We start from the raw sequence: 15,811 nt of genomic DNA on the forward strand, positions 1-15,811 counted from the left end.
AACATACATCTCGCAGTGGAGTGCTCTCCGCCCTGCGGCTCAACGCATCGGCTACCACATTAGCCTTGCCTGGGTGGTACAGGATCTCGCAATCATAATCCTTGACCACATCCAACCACCTCCTCTGACGCATATTTAGGTTGGGCTGATCTATCAAGTACTTCAAACTCTTATGGTCCGTGTATATCGTACATCGAACCCCATACAAGTAGTGACTCCAAATTTTGAGAGTGAACACTACTGCCCCCAACTCTAGATCATGCATGGGATATCTCGCCTCATGAGGCTTCAGCGGCGTCGATGCATATGCTATGACATGACCCCTCTGCATCAACACCGCGCCCAGCCCCAAAATCGATGCATCACAATATACCACAAAATCCTCCATCCCTTCCGGGAGGGCTAATACCGGGGCTTCGCACAACCTTTGGCGAAGTGTCTCAAAGGAGGTCTGCTGCTCGGGACCCCATGAGAATGCGACACCCTTCCGGTTCAATCTGGTGAGCGGCACTGCGATCTTGGAGAAATCCTTGATAAATCTCCGATAATACCCTGCCAATCCAAGGAAGCTCCTGATCTCAGATGGTGACTTCGGCACCTCCCAACTCATCACCGCCTCAACCTTGGCCGGATCGACCAGAATCCCTTCCTGGTTAACGAGATGTCCTAGGAACTGGACCTCCCGCAACCAGAAATCACACTTGGAGAACTTTGCATAAAGCTTCTCCGATCTCAAAACCCCAAGGACCTCCCTCAAATGCTCCTCATGCTGCTCTCTAGATCTCGAATACACCAGAATATCATCGATAAATACAATCACCGACCGATCCAACATCGGCCTGCATACCCTGTTCATGAGATCCATTAACACAGCCGGGGCATTGGTGAGCCCGAAAGGCATCACCACAAACTCATAATGCCCATATCGCGTCCTGAACGCTGTCTTCTGGACGTCCTCATCCCGCACTCTCACTTGATGATATCCCGACCTCAAATCGATCTTGGAAAACCAAGATGCTCCCTGCAACTGATCGAATAAATCGTCGATGCTTGGTAACGGGTAACGGTTCTTGACCGTCAGCTTGTTCAACTCCTGGTAATCAATGCACATCCGGTGTGAACCATCCTTCTTCTTGATGAACAAAATAGGTGCTCCCCACGGCGAGCTGCTCGGATGAATGAATCCCTTCCCCAGCAACTCCTGAAGCTGCGAGGATAACTCTTGCATCTCTGGAGGTGCAAGACGATAAGGCACCTTAGCGATAGGCGCGGCCCCCGGAACCAAATCAATACCAAACTCCACTTGCCTCACAGGAGGTACACCCGGCAGCTCCTCGGGAAAAACATCTGGAAACTCACGCACCACTGGAACCTCTTCAACCGAACTTGGTCTCTCGGAAGTCACCCGCGTATGCATCACATACGCCACAAAACCCTTACAGCCCTGCTGTAGACACTGTCTCGCCCTAGCGGCCGAACAAAAAGCTGATCCTGAACGGGTACCCTCGCCGTACACTGAAAGAACTCACCCACTAGGGTCTCGTATGGTCACCAGCTGACGCTCACAGTCGATAACTGCGCCGAAACGGCTCAACCTGTCCATGCCCACAATGACACAGGCATCACCCATCGCAATAGGAATCAAATCAATCGGAAACTCGACCCCGAAAATCTGTAACACACATCCCCGGAGAACCTCCGTGGCACAAATCACTCTCTCATCAGCTATAGAAACTCTCAGAGGACGACTCAACGGCTCATGACTAACACTGATCTGCTGACTAAAGGCCAAAGACACAAAAGACCGACTCGCACCCGAGTCAAATAACACTAAAGCAGGTACAGAGTTCACAAGGAAAGTACCTACGCATATCATAACATAAGCATAACATCTCAACATCAAAAATAAATACATGAAAAAAGCATACCTGCCACAACATCAAACGCACCTCGGACCTCCTCTACAGTCAGCTGAAAGGCTCTCCCACGAGCCCCCGGGGCCTCGGCCTTCACTGGTCGAGTCTCAGAAGCCCTGGCAGCAGGTGCAGATCCCTGAAGAAGCTGAGGGCACTCGGCCTTACGATGGCCGGTCTGGTTGCAATGAAAGCAAACCATAAATCCCTTGGGTCAATCCCTAGCGATGTGCCCCTCCTTGCCACACTTGTAGCAAGCACCAGATCGACATGTCCCCTCGTGACCCTTGCCGCACTTTCCGCAAGTGCGGCCTTTCGGACCTCCCGTTCTCGAATCGACAGACTTAGTCTGCTTCGCTGCCGGCTGAGACTGAGCCGGCCGCCGATCCACCCGTTGAGACTCGGCCTCCTCCCTGGCCTGGGTCTCCAACTCGATCTCACGCTTCCTGGCATTCGCCTGAAGCTCAGCAAAGGTATGATATGTGGAGTTCGACACGAACTCCCAGATATCCCTCCTCAACACACTCAAATACCGGCTCATCCGAGCCTGCTCTGTGGACACCTGCTCGAGGCAGAACATCGCCCTCTCATGAAACTTCCGCATGATCACCGTAACCGAATCAGTACCCTGCTTGAGGGTCAAGAACTCCTGAACCAACTGTTCCCTCTCCACCGGGGGAACGTACTCGTCTCTGAACATAGAGGTAAACCTCTCCCACGACACAGATGAAATCTCTGCCAAAGTGAAGTTCGCCGTCACGAACTTCCACCAATCCTTCGCTCCCAAACGGAGCTGGTTCAAGGCGAACCGTACCCTCAGATGCTCCGGACATGAACAAGTGTAGAAGCACCCCTCGATATCAGCGATCCACCTCATCTCAGCGATCGGATCCTGCGTCCCGTCAAACTCAGGTGGCTTCGTGTTGCTGAACTCCCGAAACAGCAACGAGTCACCTCCCTATGGCCTAGTAGCGGCCACAGCTGCGGTAGCTGCAGCGGCTGCAGCCTCAGTCAACGCGGCGTACCGCTCATCAAAAGTCTCCATCAAAGTGGTCTTAATAGACCCAAACATCTCCGGAATCTTGGCCCGGATCGCCGCAGCCACCTCCTCATGAATCATCTGACGAATCTCCTCGTCACTCACACTACTCGGTCTGTGGCGTGGTCCAACCATGATGCCTCTGAAATACAACATAAAACTATCAGAGACTCTATCAAGTATAATCGTACTCGATAACGCAACCCTACTCAGTCTCCGATATCTAGGGATTCTTACTTGGGTTGCCCACTGACCCGGTGTCTTCGGTAGTACGGGCCCAATACTACCGACCACACCGCATCAGCATTCATCCCAAGTCTTCCTCCCCAAACCCCGGATCGTGAGTACTCTACTCTTGTTATGCACTAACTACCCGCTCGCTATCAAAGCATCTCATAACAACAGACTTCTCTAGACTAAGGCATCACAAATCAGGCCACTCTAGTCCTATCATGAATACCTAGTCTTCTAGCATGCATAACAATTCATATCATATCATATCTCTTAACATAACATTGTAAGGTATTTTGGGGAACTTTACCGTTCGGGCGCTGGCTGATCGTACACACTGCTTCATTCTTGTTTACCACAAAATTATTTATAAAATTTTATGCCTTTATTTTAAAACTTTTCCTCAAATCCTCGGTTTGAGTTCAGTTACGCCCGAAGGTGCACCCGAGTCCCTCAAACCAAGGCTCTGATACCAATTTGTAACAACGGAAATTTTTTTAAACAAATTTTTCATTTCAAAATAAAGTGTTTTTATCCAAAACAAGGCATAAACATTCAACATGTCATATCATAATACAAATCATATGAATCCCAAGATCATAAATCATCTATCAGTGTGTACAGATCACGCCGGCGCCTTCCCACGGTCCTCGCTAGTACCTGAAACACATACGCAACAACTGTAAGCATAATTGCTTAGTGAGTTCCCCAAAATACAACTTACGCACATACGCCTTTTCAGGCCCTGACCTTCCGGTCCATGTGTCTCAGGGGACTTCCGTCCCTGCTGGGTAAACCTTCCGGTCCTACCCAGCCAACCCTTCGGTCCACATTTCAACGCCTTCCGTCCCATAATATAATCGTGTAACGTCCAAAATTTGAAAACAATTAAAACTTTTCAAAATCACCCATTTTATTAACATTGTTGCAAAAAGGTTTTCAATACATTATTAAACAGAGTAATTTCCCAGGTTCATATCATAAAACACCAACGCGTGGGACGGTACGATCACACCTTTGCCTTGCCACAGACTCTTGAGAACCTGAAACATAAAACCACAACTGTAAGCCCGAAAGCTTAGTGAGATACCCCCAGAATACCAACCACATATACGCCTTTCCAGGCCCTGACCCTCCGGTCCATCACACAACATAATCGCCATCCGGCCCATAACATATCGCCTTCCGGCCCATAAGCATAAATTGCATATATAACATAACAAATAATCATATAGCAGTTCATAGACAACAATCGATCAACAGATCACATATCATAGCATTACTCTAAACAAGATACCGGTCTGGCCGGTCACTAGCATAACATTACCCTATGAATTAGTCAACATACTAAATGCATACATACGCCTTTCCAGGCCATGACCTTCCGGTCCACATAGTAATGCCTTCCGGCCCATAACATATAACAACTGACAACTACCCGGATTTCCATCCGATAAAAGGGTTGGCCTTGGTGCCATAAACCCAAGCGATATAGTGAGGATAACTCACCTCGAAACTGCCGACTAAACAGATAGCTCAAGCTGCTCCGATCACTGATACGATCTCTACCTCTGGACAGTCACCAATGCACTGAACTCAAACAATAAACAACAATTACCAACATACCCCTGGAACCACTGGTAAATCCTTGGTCAAAGACAAGGTCAAAGTCAACCCCTGACTGACCCTACTCGCCGAGTCAACCCTATGACTCGCCGAGTCCCCATACTCAGAACTTCACTCAACCCGCGACCTAACTCGTCGAGTCACCCCAAGACTCGCCGAGTTCAACAACTCTGAGTCCACTCGCCCTTAACTCACCGATTCCTTAAGACACCCTTTCTACACGTCGAGTATCCCCTTTTTACTCGACGAGTTCCACCTGGACGAATCGCGGGGCCACCCCGACTCAACTCGCCGAGTCTGAAGAACAACTCGACGAGTCCCAGTTATTCTTCAAGCTACTCGCCGAGTCTGTTCATCGGATTCGGCGAGTCCATGCCATGCAACCGCTCAAACTGCTTTCTAATGGCAGAACTGCTCCGACCATTCATAGGCCTGGCCTTCCTAGACTGGTCCATCACGTAAGGTCCTCATTTTGGTGCTCATGATACACCCCATGATTCATAATTCACATTTTGACCTAAGGCATAAGGATTCCAATCCAAAGCCTTCATCAATTCCCGAAATGCACAGCCATGGGACATTCTGGACCTCCAAAGGTCCTAATACAGAGTCACAATCGTTTGGGGAACTAGGGTAGCATTCAATCTAATCACAAAAGGGTTCCACAAACCCTAATTCCATAAACACATCAACATTGCAGAGCATAACTCGAATTCTTACCTGAATAATGTGCCCTCTGTATCCCCAAATCCTCAGAACGTGACTCCCTTGTTGTTCCTTTAGCCAAGCCCTTCTCTTCCTTGCACATCAACTCTTCCAAGATCAACAATGGCCCTTAAAATTTGCTCCAGATGCATCCAATCGATTTAGGGTTCTTCTCAGAAGGCTAAAATGAACAATGACGGCCAATAAGTGCCTCTTATACGTCCCAAACCTGAACGGTTAGGGTTTTCGCCAAACAGCGCAGACTCGCCGAGTCCATACCTGGACTCGTCGAGTCCAGTCGCGAACCCGCGACCCGGTCTGCGATCCTACTCGGCGAGTCTAGGCAGGCCTATGAATGAGGACCAGTCTAGGAAGGCCAGGCCTATGAATGGTCGGAGCAGTTCTGCCATTAGAAAGCAGTTTGAGCGGTTGCATGGCATGGACTCGCCGAGTCCGATGAACAGACTCGGCGAGTAGCTTGAAGAATAATTGGGACTCGTCGAGTTGTTCTTCAGACTCGGCGAGTTGAGTCGGGGTGGCCCCGCGATTCTTCTAGGCTCCAACTCGCCGAGTCCCCTCTTAAAACACCCCCAAAATCATAATTATATCAATATTTGAAATTCCGGGCTGTTACAACTCTCCCCCACTAGAAGTAGACTTCGCCCTCGAAGTCTCACTCTGAAAATAGCTCCGGATGATGCCCCCACATATCACGTTCCAGATCACAGTTCATTTCCGATCCCCTCCGGTGCTGCCACTGAACTAACACCAGAGGTATCTCCTTATTCCTCAGAACCTCGATCTTCCGTTCTCTGATGACTACTGGCTTCTCGGCATAATTCAGGCTTGCATCCACCTGAATGTCTTCTAATGGAAACACTGCCGACTCATCGGCTATATACTTCCTCAATTGCGACACATGAAAAATATCGTGGATTTGTCTCAAATCCGTGGGTAACTCCAACCGGTAGACCCTCAGGCCTACCCCCGCAATCACATGAAAAGGCCCAATATACCGGGGCCCCAACTTGCCCCTCTTCTTGAATCGAATCACTCCTCTCCAAGGAGAGGCCTTCAGGAGTACGAAGTCACCGACCTAAAACTCAAGCTCTAAATCTCAACAATCACTCGACCCATAAGGGTTAGGAAACATTAACCACCGGATCCCCGATCCAAAGCCCACTTTGTCCATTCCGGACCTACTGAGAGATCCATTCTCGCTCTCAGAGCAACTCTCACAAGTTCTCCTATTGCCATCACATACACATGCTGAACTAGCCCCAACACCCGTAGGTTGGAAGACCCGATACACTGAAGATATCCTCGAATATCTCCCAATGTGAACCACTACATCCACCCTACACTCTGATCGGAATCACACTGAGAATTTAAGATTCTCTCTCCCCCTGCATCCCTTCTGAGCCTCAACAGACATCCCCAAACCGGATGGGTTCCTACTTCGCTGCCGCGAACACGATGCTCGAAGCCATACTCGAAATACTCTAACCATAACTCTGCTCTGCAACTTTCATTCTCGTGAACTTGCACTCCCCTTCGGAGTTACACACTTTCCTCTTTTCCTTCCAAGGGACCCTCTTGGCCATAATGCCACTCCAACCGGTGCTACGGTGCTTGCCCCAAGCGACACCACCCTTTTTGCGTAACTGCTATTCACATACTCTGGTTCTCATTGCAGGGGCTCTCAATTCCATGCACTCTCTCCACTCATCAAAATCGCTGCCTCAGCTAAACAAGATCACTAACCCGGGGCCAGACCTTCCAATGCAATCATACTGCAACATACACGATCCGCAATCTCAAACTGATCCAGCAATACCGACAGAGTCTCCAGCATGACTGGACCGACTCTCATAACACATACTAGCCACTCGAGGCTATATCTCTGTGGGTCCGTACACCCAAACTCTGCGAACCCTCAGGTTCTAACTCTAGGAACCTTCCGGTTCCAGCTCTAGAAACATGCACAACATAATCCCGTGGGATTAATGCGGTACAACCCATCACGTACATCAAGAATACAAATACTCTGATCGCATAACCCCGGTTACTTACTCAACTTGATCCTGACCTTCTCTCAGGCCTCCACAATCAAATGCCCTAGGTCTGTATCCCGCCCCGCGTACCCGACACTCGCTCTCGTCGGCCTATACTCTGAGCTGACAAACACTGCTGAAACCCAACAGCTAAGCATCCTCACATGCTCATCGATCTCCCGGATAATTCTCCATTTCTCCCCCACTAAAGCACTGACTAACTGCCACCGATTGTCATTAACGACCTTTCAGAACAATCCTGCACAAAGAGAACATTTACCCACTGACTGCTCCCCACAAGCATAAGCAACCCTCAGCAAAACACATCTCCTCCCTGATCAATCCACTCAAAAGAATCCGATCTTTCAATTGTCCACTCTACGACTGCAGATGCTACCCGATATTCAACCCAGTGCCGCATCTCCACTAACAACCCTCACGAACGATAACCAACGGAATGCCACACAATAACCCGTAACCAAACCCACAACCTGCCAAAGGATGAATACCACATCGAAAACCGCACAAGGCTACCGGCACCAAAACACCAAACTATAACCATACCAAACCATCCGGGAACAACGAATGCCAAAGCGAAAACCTGAAGCACCAATCCATAACCATGCCAAACCCGCGAAACAACGAACACCGCATCGAAATCCACACAAGATACCAGTACAAACAATACGCCACAATCAACGCAAGGCAATCAAGACATCAAGAGAGCATCATACCCGCAGCTGCCTCCGGCACTGCTCCGTCTCCCTCTGCCGCAAGCTAATAAGCACGACCCTGAGCCCTTGGGGCTCCGCTCCATCCTGTCCTCCTCCTGAACTCCTCAAGGTGGCCGGTGCTAGAGCCTGCACTGGTCCTGCAGAAAGCTGTGGACAGTTGACCCTCAAATGTCCAACCTGCCGACACTGATAAAAAATCCTCAAATCCCGAATTGGCACTGACTGCCGACAACCCCGTGCACCGTGCCCCTCCTTTCCGCACTTGCGGCATGCACCACCAGACCAGCAAGCTCCGGTGCCATCCCTCCCACACTTCCCACAAGTGTGACCGCTCCGATCCCCCATTCTAACGTCTACGGTCCTGGACCGTTTCGGCGCCGACTGTGACTGCATCGGGGCCTGCCTCAGCTCACGCAACTGCAACTCAACCTCTAACTCACGCCACGTGGCGGCCTCCTGCAACTCCAACAAGGTCTCACACCTCTGCGCAGACACGAACTGTCTGATATCCCTCTTGAGCATACTCAGATATCAGGACATCTGAGCCTGCTCCGAAGCGAACGCAGGGCAAAACATCGCCCTCTCAATAAACATCCTGGTGATCTCAGTCACCGACTCCGAATCCTGCTTCAGCTCAAGGAACTCCCGAGCATATCTCTCCCTCTCATCTCGCGGAGCATAGCGAGTACTGAACATCTCTCTAACTGATCCCCTGAAACCGCAGCCCTCTGTGCGTCGGAATATGACCCCATGGTCAATCTCCACCAATAGGTCCAGAGCACACCTCACCCTCTGATCAGCAGGGCATAAACTCGTGGAGAAACACCCCTCCACGTCCGATAACCATCTCTTAGCAGCAATCGAGTCCTGAACTCCATCGAATGTGGGAGGCTTCGTATGATAGAAGTCCCGATACTGAAAACCCCGACTAGCTCCTCTCTCTGCCGTTGCTACAGCCGCTGTAACTGCTGCGGCAGCCGTCTCTGCGAGAGCCGCATATCGCTCATCAAACTACTCAATCATGGCGGTCCTGATCGACCCAAACAATTCTGGCGACTCAGCCCGCAACAATGCAGCAACCTCATCACGCAGGATCTCGCGAATCCTCGCATCCCACTCGCTCGTGCTCGTCCGGTCGATCACCTTCGACGGCACTGATCCACCCGGAACTCGCTCTCCAGCTCCCGATCCTGATCCGGATCCACTATCATCATGCCTCGAGATCTCCATAATGAAGACACCCTACCAATCTCAGACACTTCCCAAAATCCTGGGATCCAACTCTCGCAACCCTACCCTAGAGACCATGGTTTCCCTGATATGCGTATGGGTCCTGTGCTTTCAGTAGTACGGGCCCATACTACCTTCCACACCTACCCATATTTGTATGAAGTACTACCACAATACCCTAGGGAACATGCATAACAACTATCAACCCTCGCCACTAGAGGAACACTGAGAACATCCCATAAGGGACCCTAGGCTACTTGCATCACATATCAGGCAACATTATCATGAATTCCTGAAGATCCCTAGCCTAACTCTAGCATGATGTTCTATCAAGCTCAAATAAACAAATATCATGTATGGTATCTTGGGGTTACTTACTGGCTCCGGCTGATCGTACCTCCGCGTCCTCCTTTTACCAAATTTGAAAACCATTTTAATTTCTCATTTTAAAATCCTCCTCGATTTGAGACTGGAGTCACACGAATGTTTCCCCAATTCACTCAAACCAAGGCTCTGATACCAACTTGTAACGTCCAAAATTTCAAAACAATTAAAACTTTTCAAAATCACCCATTTTATTAACATTGTTGCAAAAAGGATTTCAATACATTATTAAACAGAGTAATTTCCCAGGTTCATATCATAAAACACCAACGCGTGGGACGGTACGATCACACCTTTGCCTTGCCACAGACTGTTGAGAACCTGAAACATAAAACCACAACTGTAAGCCTGAAAGCTTAGTGAGATACCCCCAGAATACCAACGACATATACGGCTTTCCAGGCCCTGACCCTCCGGTCCATCACACAATATAATCACCTTCCGGCCCATAACATATGGCCTTCCGGCCCATAAGCATAAATTGCATATATAACATAACAAATAATCATATAGCAGTTCATAGACAACAATCGATCAACAGATCACATATCATAGCATTACTCTAAACAAGATACCGGTCTGGCCGGTCACCAGCATAACATTACCCTATGAATTAGTCAACATACTAAATGCATACATACGCCTTTCCAGGCCATGACCTTCCGGTCCACATAGTAATGCCTTCCGGCCCATAACATATAACAACTGACAACTACCCGGATTTCCATCCGATAAAAGGGTTGGCCTTGGTGCCATAAACCCTAGCGATATAGTGAGGATAACTCACCTCGAAATTGCCAACTGAACAGATAGCTCAAGCTGCTCCGATCACTGATACGATCTCTACCTCTGGACAGTCACCAATGCACTGAACTCAAACAATAAACAACAATTACCAACATACCCCTGGAACCACTGGTAAATCCTTGGTCAAAGACAAGGTCAAAGTCAACCCCTGACTGACCCTACTCGCCGAGTCAACCCTATGACTCGCCGAGTCCCCATACTCAGAACTTCACTCAACCCGCGACCTAACTCGCCGAGTCACCCCAAGACTCGCCGAGTTCAACGACTCTGAGTCCACTCGCCCTTAACTCACCGATTCCTTAAGACACCCTTTCTACACGTCGAGTATCCCCTTTTTACTCGACGAGTTCCACCTGGAAGAATCGCGGGGCCACCCCGACTCAACTCGCCGAGTCTGAAGAACAACTCGACGAGTCCCAGTTATTCTTCAAGCTACTCGCCGAGTCTGTTCATCGGACTCGGCAAGTCCATGCCATGCAACCGCTCAAACTGCTTTCTAATGGCAGAACTGCTCCGACCATTCATAGGCCTGGCCTTCCTAGACTGGTCCATCACGTAAGGTCCTCATTTTGGTGCTCATGATACACCCCATGATTCATAATTCACATTTTGACCTAAGGCATAAGGATTCCAATCCAAAGCCTTCATCAATTCCCGAAATGCACAACCATGGGACATTCTGGACCTCCAAAGGTCCTAATACAGAGTCACAATCGTTTCGGGAACTAGGGTAGCATTCAATCTAATCACAAAAGGGTTCCACAAACCCTAATTCCATAAACACATCAACATTGCAGAGCATAACTCGAATTCTTACCTGAATAATGTGCCCTCTGTGTCCCCAAATCCTCAGAACATGACTCCCTTGCTGTTCCTTTAGCCAAGCCCTTCTCTTCCTTGCACATCAACTCTTCCAAGATCAACAATGACCCTTAAACTTTGCTCCAGATGCACCCAATCGATTTAGGGTTCTTCTCAGAAGGCTAAAATGGACAATGACGGCCAATAAGTGCCTCTTATACGTCCCAAACCTGAACGGTTAGGGTTTTCGCCAAACAGCGCAGACTCGCCGAGTCCATACCTGGACTCGTCGAGTCCAGTCGCGAACCCGCGACCCGGTCTGCGATCCTACTCGGCGAGTCTAGGCTCCAACTCGCCGAGTCCCCTCTTAAAACACCCCCAAAATCATAATTATATCAATATTTGAAATTCCGGGCTGTTACAAATCGCCTTCCGGCCCATAGCATAATGCCTTCCGGCCCACATTAAGCATATCATACATAGCACATATAACAATTACATATCACATTTAGCACATATGTCTCATATCATATCCGACCTTCCGGTCACACAATCAAACCCTTCCGGGTACAGTATAGTGAGAAGACTCACCTTGCGAATATCGATAGCTATCAAATCCTGGAATCACTCGTGCTCGATCCTCCGAGCTACAATCTCCCTATAACATCATACATCTCTTACTAACACTTTTATCTTCTAAGCTTGACTATCCCTAAGAAGTCAAACACAGGTCAACTCTGGTCAACGGTCAACGGTCAACTTTGACCGAACTCGGCGAGTGCACAAGGGCAACTCGGCGAGTCTAGACGTTTTCACCAACTCTCTAGGATTCCCTTCTTACACGTCGAGTACTTCCCCTGACTTGACGAGTCCCACCTGGGAGAATCGCGGGGCCACCCCGACTCAACTCGCCGAGTCTCAAGAACAACTTGGCGAGTCCCAGCTCGACTCAGTCCACCTGTCAACCCTCTCTAACTTGCCCTGACTCACTGAGTCAACCCATGACTCGACTGGACCACTCACTGGCCGGTCCAAGGCAATCTTCAAGCTACTCGCCGAGTCTGCTCATCGGACTCGGCGAGTGCATGCCATGCAATCACTCAAACTCGCTTCTAAGGTCAGATCTGTTCCAACAATTCATAGAGTTGGCCTTTCTAGACTGATTCACCACGTAAAGCCCCAAACTTGGTGCACATACAACCTCTATATGACCATATATGAAAGATTATCAACAAATATCACTACTCAAGGTTATAACCTCCATTGCTCTTCATAAAGCTTGATGAATGAGGCTCTCTGGACCTCTATGGATCCAGATCCAAAGCCTCATCTCTATCAAGGGACTATATGGCCATCCAAACAACCCAACAAGGGTCACAAGAAACCCTAAAACCCAACATACTTCACAAAACAGAAGATGAGCCGAAATCATACCTTTAGATCGAAGATCTAAGCATCAAATCCACAGAATGGCAACCTCCTTTGCCTCCTCTTGGCTAGAACCTCCCTCTTCTTTGCTAAACAACACACAAAGGTCAAGAAATGCTTCCTTTCCCTCTCAAATCGCTAAAGCACTCTAGGGTTTCTCTCTATGGACTGTTGGGTACAAATGACGGCCAGAATGCCCTTCAAATAGGTCCCAAACCCGAGAAATTAGGGTTTCATTAAACAGCGAGGACTCGCCGAGTCCATATCCTAGACTCGCCGAGTCCAGACGAATCCCGTGTCCAGAATCGCGACCCTACTCGGCAAGTCTGAGCTCCAACTCGCCGAGTCCCTTCTCAAAACACCAAAAATCAAAACAATAAAGGTACCTGGAAATCCGGGTTGTTACAACGTTCTTGGGCGGTAAACTCCCGGATCTCACATTTTAGACATGTAAACAATGTTATTAAGCAAATAACAAGTATTAAAACATATCTAGGAAAGTAGACTCACGATTTGGGATGAAAACCCGAAGATCCGTGAGAGAGAAAACGGCTTTTCTCTAGTTGGAGATGTGAATAATGAATTAATTTAATTCAGAAATCTATTTATAGTCCTGAAATATTTTGGCAGAAAATATTTTTATTCCAGAATTTGATTCTAACATTATGAAGTTTGAAAGGCTCAAGTTTCACAAACCCATGAGCATCCACTCTCCTGATAACTCCTTAAATGTAAACCCTAATGTACACAACTTAATTGGAAAAGTCTGAAATTCACTGAAACTGGACTAGCTTCTATTGAATAGATAATGTTCGTACAAATGGAAATTTCGGGTTGTCACAATTTTAAGGGCCTAAGGTGTCCTAAAGTCCCTCAAAGCCATGGAACTCGAACGAGAACCCACCATTGCATGTTTAGGACACCAAAACAATTAAGATTCAAGGGTAAAAGAGAGTTCACGGCAAAGGAGGTTCTTGGGCCGTGAACTCCATGTTTAAGTGCCAAAATGACTTAAAAACCCTTCTTAAGCCAAGATACTAATTTGGGCATGTACCTAAATGAATTTGGGAGTAGCTAACACACTTAGAACACCAAGAAAAAGGTGTTCACGGCCCAAGATGTTCCACGGTCGTGAACTCCAATAAATGGTGCCATAAATCCTCCTAAAGCCTTGGACAATTGCCTTAATGCATTCATTGATAAATTAGGGACTTGAAAGCACCATAAACCTTCCCCCAAGGGAGATTGCGGCCGTAATCTCCATGGGATATGGTCCCAGGGCCGTAAACTCCTCAAAGGAGTTAATAGGAAGCCCAAACACTTAATTTAGCCTTGAAACACTTCACCAAGCTAGTTGTATAACTGATAGGCTTCATTTAGAGACCTATTGAGAGTTTATGGCCAGGCGTTTACTCCCCTAGGCCATAAACTCCAAAGTATATGGTCATTTGACCATAAAGTCCCATTAGAGGCCTTGCACTCCTTTGTTGCAACCCATTAGCCTCCTAGCACTTGACCAAAAGTGTTTTCCCCACGTTAAAATGTTTATACTTGTATAATTAGTGCTTTAATCACTAATTATTTATATACATATGTCTTCATATGTAATTAGGATCACTGTGTGTGTCTAAAGTCTTCACTTGACACCAAGCACTTGTCCGATCCTTCCTTACGATAACAGTCCGTTCAATTCCAGTCACTTACTAGAGGTGAGTTCATACCCCTTAATCAATGATTTAAATGTTTTATGGGGGGGGGGGATGCAAGTAGAATCATGCTAGTTATTATATCAATCACATGTGATTAATAAGCAGCATATAAATGATTTGCTACACATTAGCTATTTTACCAAACAGTTGTCATTTAATGGATTTTCATATACATTTTATATGTTTAAAAATCCTGATTTAATTGTTCATTATACATTGTACGTTTCATTTCAAACTCATTTACAATTGTGTTTCAAACAAATGTTTCTTTGTATTTAAAACCGTTTTGTTAGATAAATACTTCCAACCCATCTTATAGATTGACATCAAGTCGATCTTTTCTTAGATAATAATCCTATTCAAAAGGTCTTATAAAACATATTTTATGATTTTATATTGTCAATTGCATGCCTATATATGTATGGTTATATAAGAAATGTTTAAAGAACTTAGGAAGGCTATTCACCCTATTTCCTTTTCGCGCTTGAGATGTGGTCTGGTGGGATATCGGGTATCCGTCCGAAGGTCGTTTAAATATTAGTTATATATCATGTGTACATATATAGTCATAATGGTTCATCCAATATAGTTCAATACCCTTGGGTAGCAAGGGTACACATCCATGTCCATGTGTACCAGTTACATTACTAGTAAGCTACCGTATGGGTAGTTTAGGAAGATACTAGGACTATTACTAGAACGCGATATCATACAACGAGTCAGTTCATTCATGAGTCAATACTTGCTAGGTAGAGAGAACATACGTTACAGCTAGTACACACAGTACATTACTATACATGCTAGATAGAGAGAGAACACACGTTACTGCTAGCACACACAGAACATTACAGTACATTACTATACTATTACATAGATATGTTTTACATGATTACGCTTACATGAGTACGTTTACATATATACGTTTACATGAGTGCGGTTACATATACTTTGATAGGACAGACATCATTAGGTGCTATAGCGTAGGACAAGTTTAGGATCTAACTATACCGCTGAATCACAACGTATTGTGGTAGTTATATCGGGTATACATGATCATAGTAATGTGGATGTTCACGGTTTGCATACAGGAAAGGGTCGTGTAAAGGTCCCAAAATCCCTTTGACAGGGGAGCGTTTAGCTTGGGATCTAG

The sequence above is a fragment of the Lactuca serriola genome, chromosome 8, assembly GCF_051521515.1.
Source record: "Lactuca serriola cultivar US96UC23 chromosome 8, Lser_US96UC23_V15, whole genome shotgun sequence".
NCBI lineage: Eukaryota > Viridiplantae > Streptophyta > Magnoliopsida > Asterales > Asteraceae > Lactuca > Lactuca serriola.